The sequence below is a fragment of the Nomascus leucogenys genome, unplaced genomic scaffold (genome assembly GCF_006542625.1).
Source record: "Nomascus leucogenys isolate Asia unplaced genomic scaffold, Asia_NLE_v1 001161F_51286_qpd_obj, whole genome shotgun sequence".
In the NCBI taxonomy this organism is placed as follows: Eukaryota; Metazoa; Chordata; class Mammalia; order Primates; family Hylobatidae; genus Nomascus; species Nomascus leucogenys.
The window spans coordinates 12,612-37,796 of NW_022096906.1; the positions used below are offsets into that span (position 1 = coordinate 12,612).

The following is a 25,185-nucleotide window of genomic DNA, read 5'->3' on the forward strand; positions in this document are numbered from 1 at the left end:
GAGGCGGAGCTTGCAGTGAGCCGAGATTATGCCACTGTACTCCAGCCTGGGCAACAGAGCGAGACTCCGTCTCAAAAATAAATAAATAAATAAATAAAAATTAAATAAAATAAAAATAAGCTTTAAAAAGATATATATCATACATAATATCATATATTATACACATATGATATATATCTTTTTAAAACTTATTTTTATTTATTTTATAATATATCATATATATGTATATATGATATATATGTATAATATATGTATATATGTAATATATATGTAATACATATATTATATATATATATATATAGCATAGACTACCTTAAAAGATGGCCCCTGGCCAGGCACGGTGGCTCACGCCTGTAATCTCAGCACTCTGGGAGGCTCAAGCGGGCAGATCCCCTGAGGTCGGGAGTTCGAGACCAGCCTGACCAACATGGAGAAACCCTGTCTCCACTAAAAATACAAAATTAGCCGAGCATGGTGGCACATGCCTGTAATCCCAGCTACTCAGGATGCTAAGGCAGGAGAAGTGCTTGAACCCCGGAGGCAGAGGTTGCGGTGAGCTGAGGTCGCGCCATTGCACTCCAGCCTGGGCAACAAGAGTGAAACTCTGTTTCAAAAAAAAAAAAAAACAAACAAAAAAAAGATGGTCCCTTCCATTTGCTACATTAAGATTAGAACACAAAGAAACCCAGCTTGTGCTTCCCTGCCACTTCCCACAGCCCCTGGGGTGCCACACTTTGTTCACTGCATCACACTTCTCTGTCTATTGGTCTGTCTTCACCTCCAGGCCAAGTTCCCAGAAGGCTCCTTATATCCTAAAGTCTAATGTGATATCTGTGGAGTGGAAATGAATTTGAGTGCTTTTCAATAATACATCTCTCATGATATCCAAGTTCTAATGTGCGTTAATAATGGGCCATGCCAGGCATGGTGACTCATGCCTGTAATACCAGCATGTTGGGAGGCCAAGGTGGGAGGAGCCCTTGAGTCTGGGAGTTTGAGACCAGCCCTGGCAACACAGACACCATCTCAATTGAAAAAAGAAAAAAAATGGAAGAAAAGAAATTATGGGCCAAATATTCTCCCAAAGCCTTCCCACACACGATCTCAATCCTCACAAGCAAATGAGGCAGGTATTATTACATCACCACTTTTCAAATGAGGAAACTGAGGCTTAAAGAGGTTGTAACTTATCCTAAGACACTCCTCAATGTAGAACAGCATATTCCTTAGGTTCGGCCATTGGTCTTTTTTTTAGTCTTAGTTTAGGTATAACGTAAAACTCCCTAATCCTATTAAACTGCCTGTATCTCTGTGTCTGTGTGTGCTTGTTTGGAAAAAAGATTCCAGGCGCGTTTTCATTAGAATTGCTATTCCAGGAAACACACACGCACACATACACACACACAAAGAATTGTTATTTCCAACAGAAGTCAGGAATATAACAGCAGTTTTAAAAGGGAGGTGTGTGGGTACTATGATGGATGGGGCCGGGGAAAGAAGTGTTTTTCGAAGCAAAATCAAATTTCTCCCTTACTTTTGGAGGCAGATAAATTTTTGAAGAATTTAAATATCAGCAAGAAAGAAAGCTTTTGTTATGTGAGCAGTTTTGTTTGTCCTCTCCCTTTAAAGAAAGAAACCCCATTCCCTCCCACCCCCCAAGACTGGATTTAGATAAGCCTAGAGCCAAAACCACCCTGTGGATTGCAGAACAATTGGCCTTCAGGTGGGGCTTGATGAAAGGCTTTTGCACTCTCAGGGGTCACCTGAGTGCAGTTTGGCGGAGCCTCCCTCTGTTCTCCCTGGGGGGGTTTTTCTCCCCTCTTCCCACCCTCATTTATCTATGTAAAGGTCCTGCAAGAGTGTTTGCTGACTCCCCAGCCCTCCTTCAGTCCCCACCCCTCCTGACCTCACCCGGGGCACCCAGATGAGTCCCCGCTGGGCCTGTTACTGATACGCGGAACACAAAGGCAGGGCGGGGTGGGGTGACGCTCCCAGCCCCTTCGGGGAAATCCCAGGTGTCCCTCACCACATACCTGCCTTTCTGGATCCCCTTCTCTAGAAATAAGGAAGCACAGCCACGGCTGCCTCTGACTTTGTTCCCTGGTCTCCCTCTACCCCCGCCCGGCCCCAGTTTCTCCCTGTTCTCTGTGCCACCAAGGACCAAAGTACGCCTGACACATTTCCATACCTGACTTTAGAGACACCCAAAATAAAGCTGAAGCAAACTTTAATTTACTAAAGGTCCAATATTTTCCAAAGACAAGCATCAGTTACTTTATTAGTATGAACTTGAAATATAATAGCATATATATATGTTTGTTTATATTTGTTAATTCACCGAACTCTTTTATTGTGCATCTATTGCATGCCTGCCTGATTGGCGTTAGGCATTGATAAAAGTCAGGTAGGACCAGGCTTCTTTCTCAAGGAGCAGGAGGTCCCTTGGGGAAGACAGACAAGTGAAACATAGACATCTTCAGTGCAAAATTAGTGGCGCCATGGCTGCTTTGTGCAGGGGATGAAGGCATCCAGGGATGGGCTTCCAAGGTCCACTTGCCCAGGCTCTTGCATTTGTCCCTTGTGCCCTACCTAAGACGAATACAGCAAACACTGACTTTCCCTTCAGGCTTCCCTCTTCAAGTGTTTTTTCCTGGGAAATTCCTTGTTCCACTCACTCACCCACACTTTCATTCGGCAAATGTTCTCTGAGCCCTGGCCCAGCATGTCAAGACCCTGTTGGAGGCAGTGGGGAAATAGTGGTGAACAAGATCTTGCCTTGCTGACATCCTCATGGAGGGGAGTCAGAGAGTAAATATGCACACAAGTAAATGTAAAATAATTTCAGTTCGTAGTAAGTGTTAATAATAGTAAAAGAGCCATAGCTAGAGTGCCTGGAGGTCACAGTGGATACTTTCCTCAGAAAGCCTTGGAATGCCAGGAAAGACTCCAATGCAAAGATCTAGGAAGAAGGTGTCAGGCTGAAAAACCAGGCTGGTGCAAGGCCTGAAGATGGAAATGAACTTGGATGCTTAAGGGACAGAGGAAGGCCAGTGAGCAGGGAGCATTGGTCCCAGGGGGAGCAACCCTGCAGGGGACAAGGCGGCAGACAGGAGGGGCCAGTCCATGCTGAGCCTTGTGGTGACAAGAGGCATGGAATTGTTTTTTTTTTTTTTTTTTTTTTTTTTTTTTATTATACTTTAGGGTTTTAGGGTACATGTGCACAATGTGCAGGTTTGTTACATATGTATCCAGAGGCATGGAATTGTTTTATAAACAAATGAATGTAGCAGGCCCTGGTCTAAGTACTTTGTATATGTTCAAACATATGACCCTGAGCAACCCTGTGATGCAGGCATTTTTTTTTTTTTTTGAGACAGAGTTTCACTCTCCTTGCCCAGGTGCGATCTCGGCTCACTGCAACCTTGAGGCAGGCATTCTTGGGTATTTGCGGGAGGAGGAATCCAGGCCTATATTGATGGTGTAGCTTGTCCAAGGTGGTTCCGGGCATAGTGTCAGGATGTGAAATGTGGCATCCTGTATCAGAATATTCCAGGTCTATGGAGAAGGTCAAAGAACCAGATATTAAGTGCTGTGTTTAAATAGAAAAGAACAGCTTGGGCAAGATAAAGAGATCCCATCTCCATCAAGAATTTTAAAAATTAGGTTCGATGCGGTGGCTCATGCCTGTAATCCCAGCCGAGATGAGTGGATCACCAGCGGTCAGGAGTTTGAGACCAGCCTGGCCAATGTGGTGAAAGCTGTCTCTACTGAAAATACAAAAAATTAGCCAGATGTGGTGGTGGGCACCTGTAATCCCAGCTCCTCGTTAGGCTGAGGCAGGAGAATCACTTGAACCCAGGAAGCGGAGGTTGCAGTGAACCGAGATCGCGCCATTGCACTCTATCCTGGGTGACAAGAGCGAAACTTTGTCTCAAATAAATAAATTAATTAATTAAAATTAGCTGGGTGTGGTGGAGCGCACTTGTATTTGGGAGCTACTCAGGAGGCTGAGGAGGGAGGATTGCTTGAGCCCAGGAGGTGGGAGGATTGCTTGAGCCCAGGAGGTGGAAGCTGCAATGAGCCACAGTCATGCCACTGTACCCTGGCCTGGGTGACAGAGTGAGACCCTGTCTCAAAATTAAAAAAAAAAAAAGAAAAACAACTAGTCTCCAACCCCCATCCCCTGCCCCCCCCCCCCCGGCCTTTATTTTTCACCAATGATAGTTTTTCAACTCCTCAAAACGTGTATTGTCCAAAAGTCAAAGAAAGCTTTAAACTCATTCACATAATCTTTCAACAGGTTTTTTCAGAGGCAAAGTTCTGAGGCGACTTGCCGGGGGCCCAGGGCACGTGCTCCACGAGCACTGTTTGTTTTGTTTTCAATACCCTCAGTTAAATGCACATAAGACTATAAACCTTTCTTTGTCCTACTCTAGGCCTTTTATAAAAAGGTAACCTCAGGGCCTGATATCTCCTTTGAAATCCTGAGGAACTCCATAGCAATTAATCAGTATTCATGGTTCTCCTGCAGAACCTGGGCTTTCTCTGAAAGAGGAGCAAATCCCCAATCCACGTACTAGCCCAGTGCTTCTCAAACTTTAATATGCACAGGAATCACCTGGGGGTCTTGTTTAAAATGCACATCCTGCCCAGTTGTCTGCTTTTCTTTTTTTTTTTTCTTTTCTTTTTTTTTTTTTTTTTGAGAGGGTCTTGCTCGTCACCCAGGCTCGAGTGCAGAGGCATGATCATGGTTCACTGCAGCCTCCACCTCCTGGGCTTAAGGGATTCTGCCACCTGTGCCTTGCAAGTAGCTGGGACTACAGGCACATGCCACCACACCCAGCTAGTGTGTGTGTGTGTGTGTGTGTGTGTGTGTGTGTGTGTGTGTGAGATGGAGTTTCACTCTTGTCATCCAGGCTGCAGTGCAGTGGCGCGATCTTGGCTCACTGCAACCTCCACCTCCTGGGTTCAAGCATTTCTTCTGTCTCAGCCTCCTGAGTAGCTGGGGTTACAGGGGTGTGCCACCGGGCCCAGCTAATTTTTGTATTTTTAGTAGAGACGGGGTTTTGCCATGTTGGCTGGGCTGGTATCAAACTCCTGACCTCAGATGATCTGCCCACCTAAGCCTCCCAGAGTGCTGGGATTACAGGTGTGAATCACTGTGCCTGGTCAGAGTGGGTTTTTTGTTTTTTGTTTTTTGGGTTTTTTTTTGAGACAGTCTCACTCTGTCACCCAGGCTGGAGTGGCGTGATCTCAGCTCACTGCAAGCTCTGCCTCCCGGGTTCACGCCATCCTCCTGCCTCAGCCTCCCAAGTAGCTGGGACTACAGGCGCCCGCCACCACGCCCGGCTAATTTTTTGTATTTTTAGTAGAGATGGGGGTTTCACCATGTTAGCCAGGATGGCCTCGATCTCCTGACCTCGTGATCCACCCACCTCAGCCTCCCAAAGTGCTGGGATTACAGGCATGAGCCACCGCGCCCGGCCTTGGTGTGTTTTTTTTAAATAGAGACGAGGTCTCACTATGTTGCCCAGGCTGGTCTCAAACTTGGGATGAAGCAATCCTCCCACCTTGGCCTCTCAAAGTGCTGGAATTAGGGTGTGAGCCACCTTGCCTGCCTGGCCTGCTTTCTAACTAGCTCTCAGGTGATGCCAAGGCTGCTGCTGGTGGTCTACACTAGTAACAGCAAAGTGCTAACCCTTTTACTTGGCAGCACAGGTTTTCTGGGCTAGGCAGAAAGGAGACCTAGCTCTTTCCCCCAGGAGTAGCAGCTGTCAGGCAAGACTACCATCCCATAATCTCTCAAAATCATCTTATGCAACAAGTGTATAAAAGGCACAGCTGGCCAGGCACAGTGGCTCACACCTGTAATCCCAGCACTTTGCGAAGCTGGGGCAGGAGGATCATGAGGTCAGGAGTTTGAGACCAGCCTGACTAACATGGTGAAACCTCATCTCCACTAAAAATACAAAAGTTAGCCGAGCATGGTGGACTGCTACTGTAATCCCAGGTACTCAGGAGGCTGAGGCAGGAGAAACGCTTGAACCCCGGAGGCAGAGGTTGCAATGAGCCAAGATCGTGCCCCTGCACTCTAGCCTGGGCGACAGAGTGAGACTCCATCTCAAAAAAAAAAAAAAAAAAAAAAAAGAAAGACACAGCTTTGGGGGTAGTCCCAAATGAAGTGGCCCAAAGTTGAATACATGAAAATAGAGACCGTCATTGATGAGACATAGGGATTAATCATAACTTAGATAATAAGTTAGATTAACTGTCTTATAGCATGTAAAAAAAGAAACAATGATTCCGTGTCCTTTGCTTTGTTTTTCTTTTGTTTTGTTTTGTTTTTGAGACAGAGTCTCACTCTGTGGCCCAGGCTGGAGTGCAGTGGCACAATCTCAGCTCACTGCAACCTCTGCCTCCTGGGTTCAAGTGATTCTCCTGCCTCAGCCTGCTGAATAGCTGGGACCTCAAATGCGTGCCACCACATCCAGCTAATTTTTGTATTTTTAGTAGAGACAGGGTTTCACCATGTTGGCCAGGCTGGCCTCGAACTCTTGACATCAGATGATCCACCCGCCTTGGCCTCCCAAAGTACTGGGATTACAGGTGTGAGCCACCACTCCTGGCTCAATGTTTGCTTTCATCTATATTTGGCTTGTGTCTTTGATACAGGAATATTAAGTATTTTGAATTTATAAGCGACAAAGTTTCTCAGTATAAATCAAGCCTCAGAGTAGACACAAGTTCATTTGTTACATTATTCTATGCACTCGGAATTTTAAAAAATAAAAAAATTGGTAATATCCCCTCCCAACCTCCTCCCATGCCCAGTGAGTTGTTAACTGTGCATTGAGTTATCCTTCCCCATTCCCGCAGCATCTGTGCTAATGAGTTATGCACAGTGTCATCACCTCTGCTGTACACTAAAGCAATACCTTCCAAGCTGATTTAACTGCGTTTTTTCTTTCCCACCTCAGATAAAGCACAACTTTGGGTCAGGCGCAGTCACTCATGCCTGTAATCCCAGCACTTTGGGCAGAGGTGGGCAGATCACCTGAGGTCAGGAGTTCGAGACCAGCCTGGTCAACATGGTGAAACCCCCCATCTCCACTGAAAATACAAAAATTAGCTGGGCATGGTGGCGCACACCTGTAGTCTCAGCTACTCAGGAGGCTGATGCACCAGAATGGCTTGAACCTGGGAGGTGGAAGTTGCAATGAGCTGAGACCATACTACTGCATTCCAGCCTGGGTGACAGAGACCCTGTCTCCAGAAGAAAAAAAAAAAAAGCACAACTTTGATCACACCATGCCTTTGCTCGGAAGGCTTCAGCAGCTCCTCCACTGTCCAAAGAAAATCCAGACTCTGATGTCAGGCACTGATGGTCTTTTTCCTGAACCCTCCTAGCTTTCTAGGTTGGTGCAAATTACTTCAACCTCTCTGAGCTTCAATTATTCATTTAAAAACCATAGATTATAGTACCAACCTCTCAGATGTGTTTTAAGGATTAGGCCAGGTGCAGTGGCTCACGTCTGTAATCTTTGCACTTTGTGGGGCCAAGGTGGGAGGATAGCTTGAGCACAGAAGTTAGAGACCAGCTGGGGCAGCGTGGCAAGACCCTATCTCTACAAAAAAAAACAAAAAATTAGCCAAGCATGGTGGCATGCACTTGTAGTCTCAGCTACTTGGGAGGCTGAGGCTGGAGGATTGCCTGGGTCCAGGAGGTTGAGGCTGCAGTGAGCCATGATCGTGCCTCTGCACTCTAGCCTGGGAGACAGTGAGACCCTGTCTCAAAAACAAACAACAAATAAATACATTTCAGTGAATACAAGCCCAGGTGACATATCAGCTTTTTCCTAATCTTTTCCATTTTTCCCAATCTACCTCAGCTGTTAGTCTTTTTTTTTTTTTTTTTTTTTTTCACAACTCTTGTCTTATTTCATGGTTATTTGTGAATAAATAGTACCCTCTTAAAATGACATTGAGGCCAGGTGCAGTGGCTCACACCTGTAATCCCAGCACTTTGGGAGGTCAAGGCAGGCGGATCACTTAACGTCAGCAGTTCGAGACCAGCCTGACCAACAAGGTAAAACCCCCCTCTGTACTAAAAATATAAAAATTAGCTGGGCATTGTGGTGCGTGCCTGTAATCTCACCTACTGGGGAGGCTGAGGCAAGAGGACCACTTGAATCCAGAGGCGGAAGTTGCAGTGAGCTGAGACTGCACCACTGCACTCCAGCCTGGGCAACAGAGCGAGACTCCACCTCAAAAAATGGATGATATTACATATGTGCAGTGTGAACTTATGTGGATTATAAGGAATAAATAAGAAGAGGGAGAGAAAGAATAAAGGAAAAATTTTATTACTCATTACTTAATGTAATGAATGACAATGATGCTCCCGAGCAATGAGGCAAACAAATCACTCCATGTGATGATCTGCCCATATATACTATATTTGGAGGTGACTGAAGTATTTTCAGGGATCATTGTGACTTGACACAATTTTTACCTTCAAAACCTAACCACTACCAACCTGATAAAACTAAACTCCACTAAACTATAAGCCCTTTGAGGAAAAATCTGGGTTTGATGCACCTTGGCATAGTCATGTCATAAAGATGGGGAATAACTTAGAAATCAGAGTATCTTCTGATGATAATCAGCCAAGTGGTGTTTTTGGCTATATATAAAAACTGAGTGAATTAACATATATTGTCAAAAATTAAGCCAGGTGCACTGGCTCATGCCTGAAATCTTAACACTTTGGGAGGCTGAGGCGGGAAGATCACACGGCAAAAAACTGTCTCTACAGCAAATACAAAAATTAGCTGGGCATGGTGGCATGAGCCTTGAGTTCCAGCTACTCAGGAGGCTGTGGTGGAAGGATCACCTGAGTCCTGGAGGTGGAGGCTACAGTTAGCTGTGATTGTGCCACTGCACTCCAGACTGGGTAACATACTGAGACCGCATCTCTAAATAAATAAATGAACTGAAATTTTTTTTAAAAAAAGAAGGAAAATATCTAGCTATAATTATGCTACATTTTGCCGAGCACTGACATTTTTGACAGTTTCAGAATTATTTAGAACTATATATTTGTTACCTAAATTATGTAAGCTATCCATGCTGTTAAAAATAAAGAGAGGAAAAAAGAAAAGGTATATACTTAAGCAAACAGAAGAAAAAAGATAAATATTACTCAATTACCCAAAGATACCAATTACCAACCTTTTTTTATTTATAACTGTTCATATATTTTTTTCAGTGCGTGTCCATCTGCTTAATGTACACTTTTAAATCACACTGATGGTTATAAAAATGAATCATAGAATGTTAACACTGAGTGATTGTAGCCCAAGCCCCTCATTTGACAGTTGCGGAATCTGCAAGACTCTCCTGAGGGTAGAACGCAGCTGGACTATAATTATAGCATCTTTGAAAATATGAGGCCTTCGGGTCACAGAAGTAACTTCATGTTCTTGCTTGTTGAAATCACAGTGGCACAGACTCCAGATACTTATTACGTTCTAGAACAAACAAGATGGGCAACAGAGGGTTAAAAAATACAAAAAAAAAGGTGAAATTAGATTATTGAAGGTTAAAATCAGAATGTTCTTATAAGATTGATCATTAAGTCACTTAGTCATGCTAGAAAAGTGCTTTTGACTGAGTCAGAAAAACTATGCTGTAATTTGCAACCTGCTGTTTATAAGACATGTGACTTTGGTCACTTCTCTGTGCCTACTTCCTCATCTATAACATGGGAATTATGATCTTTCATTTGTATTTTCATGAAATCAAATGAAACACAGACTGTGAAAGTACCTGTTAACTGTAGGGTATTGTGCAAAGTGAGGTGTTGTTGAAAGCAAGAAAGAGGAATACTGAATGCATAGACTAACTTCTAACAAATCATGCATTTCCGCGGTTCCCCTTAGGCTGCAATGCTCTTCCCTATCTCGGCGTCTCTTCCTATTTGATGTTTCCTGTGTGTTTTCAGATCACTATGTGTCTATCTCCTTCATACAACTATCACACTTTTTTATTTTTTATTTTTTTGAGACAGAGTTTCGCTCTTGCTGCCCAGGCAAGAGTGCAATGGCGCGACTCTCATCTCACCGCAACCTCTGCCTCCCAGGCTCAAGCGATTCTCCTGCCTCAACCTCCCGAGCAGCTGGGATTACAGGCATGTGCCACCACTCCCAGCCAATTTTGTAATTTTAGTAGAGACAGGGTTTCTCCATGTTGGTCAGGCTAGTCTCGAATTCCCAACCTCATCTGCCCGCCTCGGCCTCCCAAAGTGCTGGGATTACAGGTGTGAGCCACTGCGCCCGGCCACAACTATCACATTCTTATTGTCATTCTTGGTTTCTATTTCTGTCTCCCGCACTAGATAACACACTCTTAATGACGGAAATTGGGGCTTTTTTGAGGGATGCTTGAGGACCTCCCCTTTCCTTATTCCTGATCTCTATCAGCCCTCCCCAAGACAAGATTCCTCCACCCTGTCAGCCAGGATTTGCCAACCATGTCCCTAACCTCAAGTCTCCTCCCGACCAGGAAACATTTTTAGAAGCACCATTAACCCTCTTGTTTTTGTATCCCCAGCATCGGAAATAATGCCTAGCAGCTAACACTGCAGTCAGTGAAAGTTGGCTGAGGGATGAATGAATGAGACAATTGAATTATCATATCTGTCTTCAAGAATACTCTCTTCCTGCCAATCAAGGCCTCCTCTGTGTAAATCTCTGAAATCTGACCGTTTGACAACTTTGGTTTGATTATTCAGGGAGGGCCATGACTTGTATTAACTTGTGATTTTGCTGAAGAAAGAATGTGAATGAACACAGGGCCAGGCCTAGGGTCAGGATCCGGGCCCTCTTAGCTATGTTAGCCTCCCCAACCTCCAGCTCCTCCATGTGGCTTTGTCATCACTGACTCTTTGTCACATGCTCAGTGAAGCCAGGAATCCGGACCTTTTGACTCTGAAGTTGAAATTCGGTTTTTTCCCTCTCTTTCTCTAATTAATTAATTGATTGTGTCTTTTTTTTTTTTTTTTGAGATGGAGTCTCGCTCTGTTGCCCAGGCTGGAGTGCAGTGGCGTGATCTTGGCTCACCTCATCCTCTGCCTCCCAGGTTCAAGCGATTCTTCTGCCTCAGCCTCCCAAGTAGCTGGGATTATAGGCATGTGCCACCACACCAGGCTAATTTTCTATTTTTAGTAGAGACGGGGGGTTCTCCATGTTGGTCAGGCTGGTCTCGAAGTCCTGACCTCAGGCGATCCACCTGCCTTGACCTCCCAAAGTGCTGGGATTATAGGTGTGAGCCACTGCGCTCAGCCAATTATTATTATTTTTGAGACGTGGTCTCACTATGTCACCCAGGATGGTCTTGAACTCCTTCCTAGGCTCAAGCAATCCTCCTGGCTCAGCCTTCCAAAGTGTTGGGATTACAGGCATGAGCCAGCACACCCAGCCCCTTTCTTATAGGGTCTCACTCTGTCGCCAGGCTAGAGGGGCAGCAGTGGGATCTTGGCTCATGCAGCCTCAGCCTCCCAGGCTCAAGTGAGCCTCCCACCTCAGCCTCTTGAGTAGCTGGGACTACAGGTGAGTGCCACCACGCCAGGCTAATTTTTTTTTTTTTTTTTTTTTTTGAGATGGAGTCTTGTTCTGTCAGCCAGGCTGGAGTGCAGTGGCGTGATTTCAGCTCACTGCAACCTCTGCCTCCCAGGTTCAAGCAATTCTCCTGCCTCACCCTCCCGAATAGCTGGGACTACAGATGCATGCCACCATGCCAGGCTAATTTTTGTATTTTTAGTAGAGACGGGTTTCACCATATTGGCCAGGCTGGTCTTGAACTCCTGGCCTCGTGATCCACCCACCTCGGCCTCCCAAAGTGCTGGGATTACAGGCGTGAGCCACCGTGCCTGGCCTGTTTTTGTATTTTTTTGTAGAGATAGGGTTTTGCCATGTTGTCCAGGCTGGTCTCAAACTCCTGGGTTCAAGCAATTTGCCCACTTTGGCCTCTCAAAGTGCTGGGACTAAAGGTGTGAGCCACCATGCCCAGCCCCAGGTTCTTTCTTTCATAGCTCTCAAAAAGATTAGAATGTTCCCTCTTCTTTTTTAAGATGGAGTCTCACTACGTTGCCCAGGCTGGTCTCAAACTCCTGGGCTCAAGCGATCCTCTCATCTTGACCTTCAAAGTGCTGGGATTATAGGTGTGAGCCGCTGTGCCTGTCCAAGTTTAGAATTTTCAAAGCATTTTGTTTTCTCTTTTTTTTTTTTTTTTTTTGAGACAGAGTCTTGCTGTCGCCCAGGCTGGAGTGCAGTGGCGCGATCTCGGCTCACTGCAGGCTCCGCCCCCCGGGGTTCACGCCATTCTCCTGCCTCAGCCTCCTGAGTAGCTGGGACTACAGGCGCCCGCCACCTCGCCTGGCTAATTTTTTGTATTTTTAGTAGAGACGGGGTTTCACTGTGTTAGCCAGGATGGTCTCGATCTGCTGACCTCATGATCCACCCGCCTCGGCCTCCCAAAGTGCTGGGATTACAGGCGTGAGCCACCGTGCCCGGCCACATTTTGTTTTCTCATTTGATTTTCACAACAACTCAATGTGGATACAATTATTATTTGCCCTTTACAGATTTGCAAAGAGGCTCAGAGAGTTTAACTCACTTGCTGAAGGTCACTCAGCTAATAAGCAACAAAGAGGACCCTAGAAGTCAAGATCCCTGAGTCTACATAAATGCTCTCTTTTTTTATCATAATACAATCATTTTGGACAAGAAACCACCCAATACATTTATTAAATATATAAAGGAAAATAAAAGATAGCATTCTTTTCAGAAAAAAAGACATTTAAAAAAAAGAAGGCTAGATTCAGTAGCTCACACCTGTAATCCGAGCACTTTGGCAGGCTGAGGTGGGAGGATCACTTGAGCTCAGGAGTTCAAAGCCAGCCTGGGCAACATAGTGAGACCCTGTCTCTCCAAATAAATTAAAACAATAATAACACTAAAGAAAAAAAGTTCCCAGAAGGAGGGGCAAAGGGGGCATTGGGGTCAATTACGTGTGTAAAATTTGGTCTACACTGAAACTTTTTAGAGATTTAGTAAATATTAGTTGATGATAGTACTTTTTAATAGTACTTTTTGATGATAGCAGCTATTATATATATACTGTGTATGTTCTTATGGAGTCTAACATATGGTTTCCACAGTAGGGTTCAGTAAATTTGGGTGTACCAGGAGGAGACCATTGGTTAAATTTATCAGATTATATTCCTGCCATGACAGGTAGCTGAGAATTGGGTGTATTAGTAAAGGCATGATCAGGGCTGGGCATGGTGGCACATGGCTGTAATCCCAGCCCTTTGGGAAACCAAGGCAGGAGGATCACTTGAGGCCAGGATTTTGAGATCAGTCAGAGCAACATAACGAGACCCTGTATCTCCAAAAAAAAAAAAAAAAAAAAAAAGTTTTAATTAGCTGGGCATGGTGGTACACATCTGTAGTCCCAGCTATTCTGGAGGTTGAGGCTGGAGGATTGCTTGAGCAGAGGAGTTCAAGACTGCAGTGGGCTGTGATCACCCCACTGCACTCCAGCCTGGGCAACAGAGCTGGATCCTGTCTCTAAAAAGAAATTAAAAAAAAAATGTTAGGGATATGATTTGGTGAGTGATGCAGAGAGGCAAAAGAATGGGATACAATTCCCTGGAAGCACAATTGCTACCTGTAGGAATCATCCTGGGGACTCCCCTATCTGCAGATGCCAAAGGGTGGCAGTGTCCAAACTGAGGAAGTACCCAAGTGCAGGGAGGCAGCATGGGCGAATGGCAAACACTTGAGCCTCCAAGGCTAGGGCCCTGGCTCTGCGCCCGTGCTTTCTAAGATCTCTTACATAGCTGGGCATGGAGGCATGCCTATAATCCCAGCTACTCGGGAGGCTAAAGAAGGAGGTTCACTTGAGTCCAGGACTTTGAGACCAGCCTGAACAACATATGTATTATATACATATATATGTTGATTTTTGTAGAGATGGGGTCTCAACCTATTGCCCAGGCTGGTCTCAAACTCCTGGCTTTCAGCAGTCCTCCCACCTCAGCCTTCCAAAGTGTTGGGATTACAGGCATGAGCCACCACATCTGGCCTGAGCCACCCGGCCCAGCCTAATTTTTTCTTTAAATTTACTAAAAGAAAAACAAGATCCTTTACCACACCACTTAACAGAAAAATATTAACTTAAAATAATACAAATAGTGTGCAAAAAAGTCACTTGCTGGGTTGATTTAGCATTTTGGTAAAGTATACAAGCTCTGGAGACAGACTGAATATGTATCTTAGCTCAGCTACTTACTATGTGTATGATTTGGGGCAAATTACATACCTTCTCTGGAGCTCAGATTCCTCTTCTATAAAATGGGGATAAGAATTCCTCCTTCATGAAATTGTTGGAACAATTAAATAACTTAATACTATATATATATTTTTGAGACGGAGTTTCGCTCTTGTTGCCCAGGCTGGAGTGCATTGGCACAATCTCGGCTCACCGCAACCTCCACCTCCCGGATTCAAGCGATTCTCCTGCCTCGGCCTCCCAAGTACTTGGGATTACAGGCATGTGCCATCATGCCCGACTAATTTTTTTTTTGAGACGGAGTCTCACTCTGTTGCTCAGGCTGGAGTGCAGTGGTGTGATCTCGGCTCACTGCAACCTCTGCCTCCTGGGTTCAAGCAATTCTCCTGCCTTGGCCTCCTAAGTAGCTGGGATTACAGGCGACGGCCACCATGCCTGGCTAGTTTTTGCATTTTTAGTAGAGATGGGGTTTCACCATGTTGGCCAGGCAGGTCTTGAACTCCTAACCTCAGGAGATCCGCCTGCCTCCTCTTCCCAAAGTGCTGGGATTACAGGCATGAGCCACCGCACCTGGCCTAATTTTGTATTTTTAGTAGAGACGGGATTTCACCATGTTGGCCAGACTGGTCTCGAAATCCTGACCTCAGGTGATCCACCTACCTCAACCTCCCAAAGTGCTGGCATTACAGACATGAGCCACCAGGCCCGGCCCTTAATACTATTTTTTTTTTTTTTTTTTTTTTTTTTTTTTTGAGACAGAGTCTTGCTTTGTCGCCCAGGCTGGAGTGCAGTGGCGCGATATCAGCTCTCTGCAAGCTCCGCCTTGCCGACTCGCGCCGTTCTCCTGCCTCAGCCTCCCAAGTAGCTGGGACTACAGGTGCCCGCCACCACGCCTGGCTAATTTTTTGCCTTAATACTATTTTTAAGTGACAACACATGTCATAGAAGTATTAGCTATTGTTACTAGTACCAGTGCCTGTGGCACTTTCCTTATCTGTTAACAATTAGAAAAATAAAAAGATGTGCTTTCCCAGGCGGCTGCCGAAGATGGCGGTGGTGCAGGTCCCAGTCCTCGATGGTCGAGGCCATCTCCTGGGCCGCCTGGCGGCCATCGTGGCTAAGCAGGTAATGTTGGGCTGGAAGGTGGTGGTCGTACGCTGCGAGGGCATCAACATTTCTGGCAATTTCTACAGAAATAAGTTGAAGAACCTGGCTTTCTTCTGCAAGCAGATGAACACCAACCCTTCGCGAGGCTCCTAACACTTCCGGACCCGCAGCTGCATCTTCCAGTGGACCGTGCGGGGCATGCTGCCCCACAAGACCAAGCGGGGCCAGGCCGCCCTGGACCACCTCCAGGTGTTTGACAGCATCCCACTGCTCTACGACAAGAAAAAGCAGATGGTGGTTCCTGCTGCCCTCAAGGTCGTGCGCCTGAAGCCGACAAGAAAGTTTGCCTATCTGGGGCGCCTGGCGCATGAGGTTGGCTGGAAGTACCAGGCAGTGACAACTACCCTGGAGAAGAGGAAGGAAAAGGCCTAGATCCACTACCGGAAGAAGAAACAGCTCATGAGGCTACGGAAACAGGCTGAGAAGAACGTGGAGAAGAAGATTGACAAATACACAGAGGTCCTCAAGACCCACGGACTCCTGGTCTGAGCCCAGTAAAGACTGCTAATTCCAAAAAAAAAGAAAAGAAAAAGACGTGGCTGGGCTCAAAGCCTCCAACCCCTGGGCTCAAGTGATCCACCCCAGCCTCTGAAAGTATTGGGATTACAGGTGTGAGCCACCATGCCCAGCCATTATAAAACTTTTAAACCTAGTTTTTAAAATGTTTTAATTTTTAAGTTTTTTTGAGACTAGGTTTAAAAGTTTTGTAAGTGGCATGATCACAGCTTACTGAAGCCTTGACCTCCTAAGCTCAAGAGATCCTCTAACTTCAGCCTCCTGAGTAGCTGGGACCACAGGCATGCACCACCACACACAGCTACTTTTTACATTTTTTTTGTAGAGATGGCTTTCACTAAGTCTCCAGGCTGGCCTCCAACTTATGGACTCAAGCAATCTTCCTGCGTTGGCTCCTCAAAGTGTTGAGATTACAGGCATGAGCCACCATGCTCAGCCTAAAATTCGTTTTAACTAATAAAAAGTTTTAGTGGGGAAAAAGTCAGTAATTTAGCTGAGCATGGTGGTGTGCATGCCTGTGGTCTCAGCTACTTGAAGGCTGAGGTGGACCAGGAGATCAAAGTTGCACCACTGTACTCCAGCATGGGCAACAGAATAAGACTCCATCTCAAAAAATAAAAATAAATAAATAAAATCAGTGACATACCACTATATATGGATAAGAATGGATACAAATTAAAAAGACTGACAATACCAAGTGTTGACAAAGATGTGGAGCCACTAGAACTCTTATTCATTGCTAGTGGGAATGCAAAAGGGGACAGCCACTTGTATAACAGTTGGAGTACCTTATAGTTAAACATACATTTAGCATATGGCCCAGTAATCCTACTCCTGGGTAATTATCCCACTGAAATGAAAATATATGTCCACATAAACATGTATACATGAATGTTCATACAGTAATATTCATAATAGTTAAAAACTAGAAAAAATCCACGTGTTCAAGAGGAGGATATAGAAACAAACTGTGCTCTATTTACAAAATAAAATATTACGCAGCAATAAAAAGAAGTGAACTCTGACACATGCAACAACACAAAGGAATCTCAAAAAACATCATGCTGAGTGAAAGAAGCATAACACCAAAAAGCACATGCCATATGATTCTATTTTTGTGAAGTTCTAGAACTTGACAAACTTATGGTGGAAATATTTGAAATACTGTTTGCTTCTGCAGTGATGGAGAGGAGAAAAAAAAGTCCAGGAGATTGAGGTCAAAAATTCCATGAAGATAGTTGGACATGGTGGTGAGTACCTGTAATCCTAGCACTTTAAGAGGCTGAGGTGGATGGATCACTACAGCCCAGGAGTTCCAGACCAGCCTGAGCAACATAGGCAGACCCTATCTCTATAACAATCAAAATTTAAAAATTTAGCCTTGTGTGGTGGTGCATGCCTGTAGTTCCACATATTTAGGAGGCTGAGGTGGGAGGATCCCTTGAGTCCAGGAGTTTGAGGCTACAGTGAGCCATGATTGTGCCACTGCAACTCCAGCCTGGGTGACAGAGCAAGACCGTGTCTCAAAAAACAAAAAACAAAAGAATAAAAATTAAAAAAAAATTATACAGATATTTTATAGGTTTTTTTTAAGGGAAGAAGAAATTTTTTTCAAAAGAGAAAAAAATTCTATAAATAAGTAAACTGTTCCCCACTTCTCTTACCTAGTTCTTAAATAGCTTTGTTTGTTATTCAGTTTCTTCAAGTAGCTCTTGTTTCCATCTCAGCAAATTTTACCTAATTTACTGGCATTTTGATCTCAGAGAGTTGACAGTTTGACAAATGAGCTGAAGAATCCATCAAAGAAACACAGTGTGGAATAATATATCTTGCTAGCCTTCCAAATGTGTCCCAGGGGTCAGAAATCCAACTGGTCACTTTTAGAGAAGAGTACTAATAAACTAGATTTATAACTAATAGCACGGGACTGGGCGCCGTGGCTCACGCCTGTAATCCCAGCACTTTGGGAGGCCGAGGTGGGTGGATCACGAGGTCAGGAGATCGAGACCATCCTGGCTAACACAGTGAAACCCCGTCTTTACTAAAAATACAAAAAATTAGGCGGGCATGGTGGCGGGTGCCTGTAGTCCCAGCTACTCGGGAGGCTGAGGCAGGAGAATGTCATGAACCCGGGAGGCAGAGCTTGCAGTGAGTCGAGATCGCACCACTGCACTCCAGCCTGGGTGACAGAGTGAGACTCCGTCTCAAAAAAAAAAAAAAAAATCACTAATAACACGGACAAATCTCAAGAAGATCTCAAAAGTTAAAATACAACACATAGGCCATGCGTGGTGGCTCAAGCCTGTAATCTCAGAACTTTGGGAGCAAGACTCTGTCTCAAAAAAAAAAAAAAGTCATGCTTCAAGACCAGCATCAGTTTCCAACCAAATCTACTACCAGGGTCAGCATTCATTGATACTATTTCAGATTAGATTAGGGTTCATAATGAAATATGTGACTTGGATAGTCCCCTAAACCTCTTTTTATTTTTTTTCCCCAGGACACATACCACATTTCAATACATCATGTAACTGACTTATTCAATGTGCCTATTGTCTGTCTCCCTGCTCCAGAATTCAGCTCCAGGAGAGCAGAAATCTGGGTCGCTCTATTCACTCATGTGCACTAAGGGCCCAAAAATGATGCCTGTTGACATAGATGGTGTTCAATAACTAGTTGTTGAATAAATCAATGAACTTCTGCCATCGAATAATTCCTATCTGCCAAATAATAATCCTATAAAATAAGAAGAGCTATCAGGGTTTACTACATGCCAGTCCCTGGGCTGAGCACTACATACATTATCTTATTTAAACTTGCAATTTGGGAGGCTGAGGTGGGTGGATTACTTGAGGTCAGGAGTTCGAGACCAGCCTGGTCAACATGGGGAAAGCCTGTCTCTCCTAGGAAAAAAAAAAAAAATTAGAAAGGTGTGGTGGCAGGCGCCTGTAATCCCAGCTATTTGGGAGGCTGAGGCAGGAGAATTGCTTGAACCTGGAAGGTGGAGGTGGCAGTGAGCCAAGATTGTGCCACTGCACTCCAGCCTGGGCAACACAGTGAGACTCAAACCATAAAAATAATAATAAAATAAAAATAAATAAAAAATAAACTTTCAACAGCCCCATAACCTAGCTATCAGACCCACTTTGCAAATAGGAGACTTAGAAAGGCTAAGCAAACTGTTTAAGATTACACAGCTGCCAGGAAGCAAAGCGGGAATTTGAATTTGGGCTCTGCAAAACTCCTAAGCCTGCGCTTAAACACTCTCTCACGTGACCACTAGCTAGGAGAGCTACATGTACAACACCAGAAAAGAAAAAGAACAGATTTCTCTGCACTTCAATTAGAACTGGTGGCTTCTCAGCATCCAGTAGCTTCATCAGTCCCTAAAGGTTTCTCTTGTTTGTGTGTTTTGAGATGTCTCACTCTGTCACCCAGGCTGGAGGGCAGTGGCATGATCACAGCTCACTGCAGCCTCGACATCTGAGCTCAGGTGATCCTCCCACCTCACCCTCCTGAGTAGCTGGGACTAGCAAGTATATGCCACCACACCCAGCTAATTTTTTATTTTTTGTAGAGACGAGGTCTCACTGTGTTGCTCAGGCTGGTCTTGAACTCCTGGACATAAGCGGTCCTCCCACCTTGGCCTCCCAAAATGCTGTGATTACAGGCGTGAGCCACTGCTCCAAGCCTCACACTCACTTCTGGAAGTTGAAGTGCAATCATGAGCTTAGATTTGTGGTTTAGGAGGAAAAGCTTGAGCTTTGAAATCTTACAGTTGTGGGTTCAAATGTTATTTCTCTGCTTGCTACCTGTGTGACCTTCAAAAGTTAATTAATCCTTCTGGACTTAGATTTTTCACTAGTACAGTGGAAATACTGATGCCTCCCTTGTGAAGGTTGAGAAGTTAAAGAAAATGTTTGCAATAAATATTAAGGCCCCTTCTCCTTCACATGGTCACATAAAAGAAAAACCAAGGTCAGGTGTGGTGGCTCATCCCTGTAATCCCAGCACTTTGGGAGGATGAGGCAGGCAGATCACTTGAGGCCAGGAGTTTGAGACCAGCTTGGTCAACATGGTGAAACCCCATCTCTACTAAAAATACAAAAATTAGCTGAGTATGGTGGTGTGCGCCTGTAATCCCAGCTACTTGGAAGGCTGAGGCAAGAGAATCACTTGAACCCAGGAGGCGGAGGCTTCAGTGAGCTGAGATCGTGCCACTGCACTCCAGCCTGGGCAACAGAGCAAGACTCTGTCTCAAAAAAAAAAAAAAAGATAAACCGAGCATGTTTTTCCTGTTAGAAAAAAGATGGGAAAAGAGAAAAAAGGAGAGGTATTTAAGATGTCCAAGGTACCTTTTCTCATCTTGTTTGAGTTTTGTTAGAGGAGGATTGGGAGCAGGGCAAGGAGACAAAAAAACCAGGGGAGTTTCTTTTCAAGACTCCTCTTCCCTGAGCATGTCCCTCACATCTCCCTAACTGTGAATTTCTGTTGGGAGCAGCAGAGAGGGAGTGAGAGGAGAGGAGAGGGAAGGGGAAAGCTCAGAGAGTCCTCCAAATTTGTGGTGCTACAAAGCAACCAGAATGGTTTTCCTCTTTCTTATTGATCTTGATAGAGACAGGAGGCAGAGAAATTCTAGGCAGCTTGGTCAACATGGTGAAACCCCATCTTTAATAAAAATACAAAAATTAGCTGAGTGTGGTGGCGTGTGCCTTTTCACACACCCTCTCTCCAGCTCCCCTCTCCACTGAAAATGTTGCCTTTTCCGAAACTACCTACAACCCACCCCACCCCCCATCCTGTGCCTGTAAAGACCCCAGACTCAGTCGTAGATGGGGAGAAGTGGCTTGACTGGAGAGAGGTGACTTGACTTCGGAGAGACAGCTTGACTTCAGGGAAGAGCTGGCTGGAGATGGCTGGACTTCAGGGAGGATTACCTGCCTGTCCCGCCCCCTCTCCAGCTCCCCTCTCCACTGAAAGCCATTTCCATCACTAAATAAAAATTTTCACCTCCACCATTCTTCAGGTGTCCATGCGACCCTATTCTTCCTGGATGCGGACAAGAGTTTGGGACCCACCGAGTGCGGGTACCAAAAAAAGGCTGTCATACCAGCCTTTTGTCCCCACTGGCAGAGGGCAGCCATCTCACGTGGACGTGGTGAGGCAAGGGGCTCACTGAGCTGATAACACACCACTGTCCACAGATGGTGAAGCTAAGAGAGCATTGTAACGTGCCCTCTGGAGCTTTGGGGGTCACAGGCACCTCCTGCTGGGCAACACCACAGGGCCTCCACAGAGCCTGCTCCTGCAGGTGCCCAAGGTGGCCATGCCCCTCTTGAAAGTCTGACGAAGGGGTCGAGAAAAATCCTGCATCAACTCAGAGTTATTTATATATTCTGGATGGTAATTCTTTTATCTGTCATAAGCATGCAAATATCTCTCTATGGTTTGTGGCTTGACTTCTAACATTTTTCTTAGTGTTATTTCTTGTTAAGTTGTATAATTATTTATTGCTTTAAAAGCTTTAAAAAGGCAAGTAAAGCACATTAGAATTTTCTTTCTTTCTTTCTTTCTTTCTTTCTTTCTTTCTTTCTTTCTTTCTTTCTTCTTCTTTCTTTTTCTTTCTTTTTCTTTTTGAGACAGAGTCTCACTCTGTCCCCCAGGCTGGAATGTAGTGGCACGATCTCAGATCGCTGCAACCTCCACCTCCCCAGTTCAAGTGATTCTCCTGCCTCAGCCTCCTGAGTAGTTGGGATTACAGCTGCGTGCCACCACATCTGGCTAATGCTTTTGTATTTTCAGTACAGGCAGGGTTTCACGATGTTGGCCAGGCTGGTCTTGAACTCCTGACTTCAAGTGATCTGTCTGCCTTGGCCTCCCAAAGTGCTGGGATTATTGACGTAAGCCACTGTGCCCAGCTTCTTTCTTTCTTTTCTTCTTCTTCTTCTTTTTTTTTTTTTTCTTTGAGACAGGGTTTCTGTTTTGTCATCCAGGCTAGAGTGCAGTGGCATGACTTTGGCTCACTGCAACCTCTGTCTCTTGCCGTAGCCTCCTGAGTAGCTGGGACTACTGGCATGCACCACTGCACCTAGGTAATTTTTGTATTTTTGTAGAGACAGGATTTCACTATGTTGCCCAGGCCAGTCTCAAACTCCTAAGCTCATGTGATCTGCTCACCTCAGCCTCCCAAAGTGTTGGAATTACAGGCGTGAGCCGCCACACTCAGTCAGCATTTGTTTTCAAAAACTAAGTAAGTGGATATTTAACTGGCAAATGAGTTGTTATGCTGTTAATTATTCTTTTATGTATTTTGTGATATCTCGTAAAACAAAAATAAAAAACACCAAAGAAAGGTTTGATCCTCTTTCCCCTTTTCTCGGGCCGCAGAGCACAGCTACCCACGAAAACCCCCTTCTCTTAAACCTTCTTTAGTGAAGGCTATTGAACACAGGAGAAGAAAGCTGCATCTAAAAATGACTTGGAATTCTGGGGACATTCTTGGCTAAGACACCCAATCACAGGAACAGCCCCAGGCCTGGTTGTGAAAGAGGCTGCTTGTCTCTGGGCGCCTCCATTCCTGAACCCCTACCCTGTCCTTTCAACATCTTCTCCCCCAGGCACCTGGCAGTCTCATGGGACTCCCAAAGTCACCTCCCCCAGCACCAGACACACAGGAAACCCACAAAGGGAAGAGACTTACTGGAAGTAGGCTCAACCCCATAAAGATTTACTTTTTTTTTTTTAAGGATTTACATTTTGCAAGTATTTAGGGAGTGGGCAAAGAAAGAAGAAACAGCCGAAGCTCCTGCGGGAGGGGTCTTTCTAAATAAAGCCTTCACAGAATGGCCAGGAGACTCCTCAGGAGGTCCTAACACTTCAAGACCCCATCTTGTTCAACATCAGAGCCCCAGTGGCAAGCCAGTGCTTGGTAGGCACCATATATGTGTTGAATGAATTAAATGACTTGTTTTGTTCTGTGCCAGGCAGCGTGTGAGTCACTGGGAATATGTCAGTAAAGAAAACAGACAAAAATTCCTCTCCTCTGGGAACTGCTTCCCGTCTATGTATGGAGCTGGGGGAAGGAGGATGAGGGTGCTGAGGACTATCAACAAAATAAGTACATTTCTATTAAATTGATATTATACAGTAAGTACTTTGGGAAAAAAAAGAAAGGGAGGAAGGAAGAAAGAGAGGGAGGCAGGCGGGCGGGCGGGCAGGCGAAGGAGTGGAGAAGTGAGCTTCGAGGCTACATAGGGAACAGGGACAGCAAGGCGATGAATTCCCCTCACCCTTCAACATTTCTTGTCATTTCAAGACTGAATCTCTCAAGTTCCAAGAATACGTTATGTGAAACCCGTCTCTACAAGAAATACAAAAATTAGCTGGGCATGGTGGGGGGTGTCTGTAGTCCCAGCTACTCGGGAGGCTGAGGTGGGAGGATTACCTGAGCCCAGGGAGGTCAAGGCTGCAGTGAGCTGTGATTGTGCCACTGTACTCCAGCCTGGGCAACAGAGTGAGACCCTGTCTCAAAAAACACAAAAAACATTATGCTGTTTCTCGCTTCAGTAGTTTGCATATACTGTTCCCTTTGCCTGATATTTACCTCCTGTCTTTTCCACCTGGCCAATTCCTACGTGTCCTTCAAGATCCATTTCAGATGCCACCCTCTCAGTGCCTGGAGGGAAAGGTAAATTGTTACTACCTTTGTACTCCCATAATACTTTGTTGACTTCTTACTAGAAGCTCTCAGTACCTCTCCTGAGTCACATGTGTTTGTAGAACTCTTACAACAAAGGGTAAGCTATTACTATCATCACAGCTTTTAGACATATGAGAAAACAGGTTGTAACAAGTTAAGTAACTTGTCTCAGGTCATCGGCTGGGTTTGGAAGGCTGGACTTTAAGGTCAACAACCCAGGCTCCAAAACAGCTCTTCCTATGATTCCAGGAGCCCCACCTGGCATTGGGTGAATTACATTTAAATTAGAATTTTCTGCTGCATTGTGATCAACTTGAGGACAGACACCATTTCTATTTAGTTGGGGGAGGGGTTGTCTGAGGAGTACTGGATAAATATTTGTTTAGTGAATAAAGGTATGAATTAGTCACCAACCATTCAGGCATTCACGTGGAATTTATTTTTGAGCCTGAGCCTTCCTGTGCTCCCTAAATCTTGCCTCACAACTGACTACTTGCTACACCTGACCTCACCCGAACCAAATAATACGAGGAAAAGGGATGATTTTGGCATTTGGCTGCCTTCTTTCCACTTTGGGCACTCTTAACTAAACTGGTTTGCAGACTGCTGGGGGAGGGTGCAGCTTCAAGAGTGGAGTGACTTGGTGAAGGGGTGGTAGGGCCAGCAGCACCTGGGGCCGGGGCCACTGCAGGGCAGAGCCGAGGGCTTAGCCATTCTCTCCTCTGCCTCCTCAGTATCCCTGTGTTCTTCTCCCAAACAGTAGGCAAACCTCAGATGCCCGGTCTCTGAGCAGGGCAAAAAAAGACTAGTTTCCCCAGTCTTTCTGAAAAGGTAGAAAGTATAGTTTTCTATTGGTCTCTGAGCTAATAAATGAGACACTGTATTATTCATCACTCAGGAACAGGAGAACTGGAAGAGAAGATGTTCTGAGGGTGACCAAGAATGAGGGAAGAGAAGGCCTTGAAGAAGGCAGCTTTCTTTTTTCTTTTCTTTTTTTTTAGACAGAGTTTCACTCTGTTGCTCAGGCTGGAGTGCAGTGGCACAATCTTGGCCCAGTGCAACCTCTACCTCCCAGGTTCAAGCGATTCTCCTGCCTCAGCCTCCCGAGTAGCTGGGATTACAGGCGTGCACCACCACGCCCGGCTAATATTTTGTATTTTTAGTAGAGGTGGGGTTTCACCACGTCGGCCAGGCTGGACTCGAAATCCTGAACTAAAGTGATCCACCCACCCCAGCGTCCGAAAATGTTGGGATTACAGGTGTAAGCCACCAACCACATCCAGCTGAAGAAGGCAGCTTTCTTAGGGACGACTTATTCCCGTACCTCGCAGGCAGCCTGAAATACATGTTGAGTGAACCAGCTGGATCTTTGGGAGGGAAATCTTTATGCTTCTGTTGGTTGGAGATAGGTGTTTTCCTTCCATATCAGGGTGAAGAAACATTTATGT

At 45.2% G+C, this 25,185-nt stretch overlaps 1 pseudogene; it reads left to right on the forward strand.

Annotated features, from left to right (window-relative positions):
- The first annotated feature begins 15,402 nt into the window (after positions 1–15,402).
- LOC115834086 lies at positions 15,403–16,011 on the forward strand (annotated as a pseudogene).
- The last annotated feature ends 9,174 nt before the right edge of the window (positions 16,012–25,185 follow it).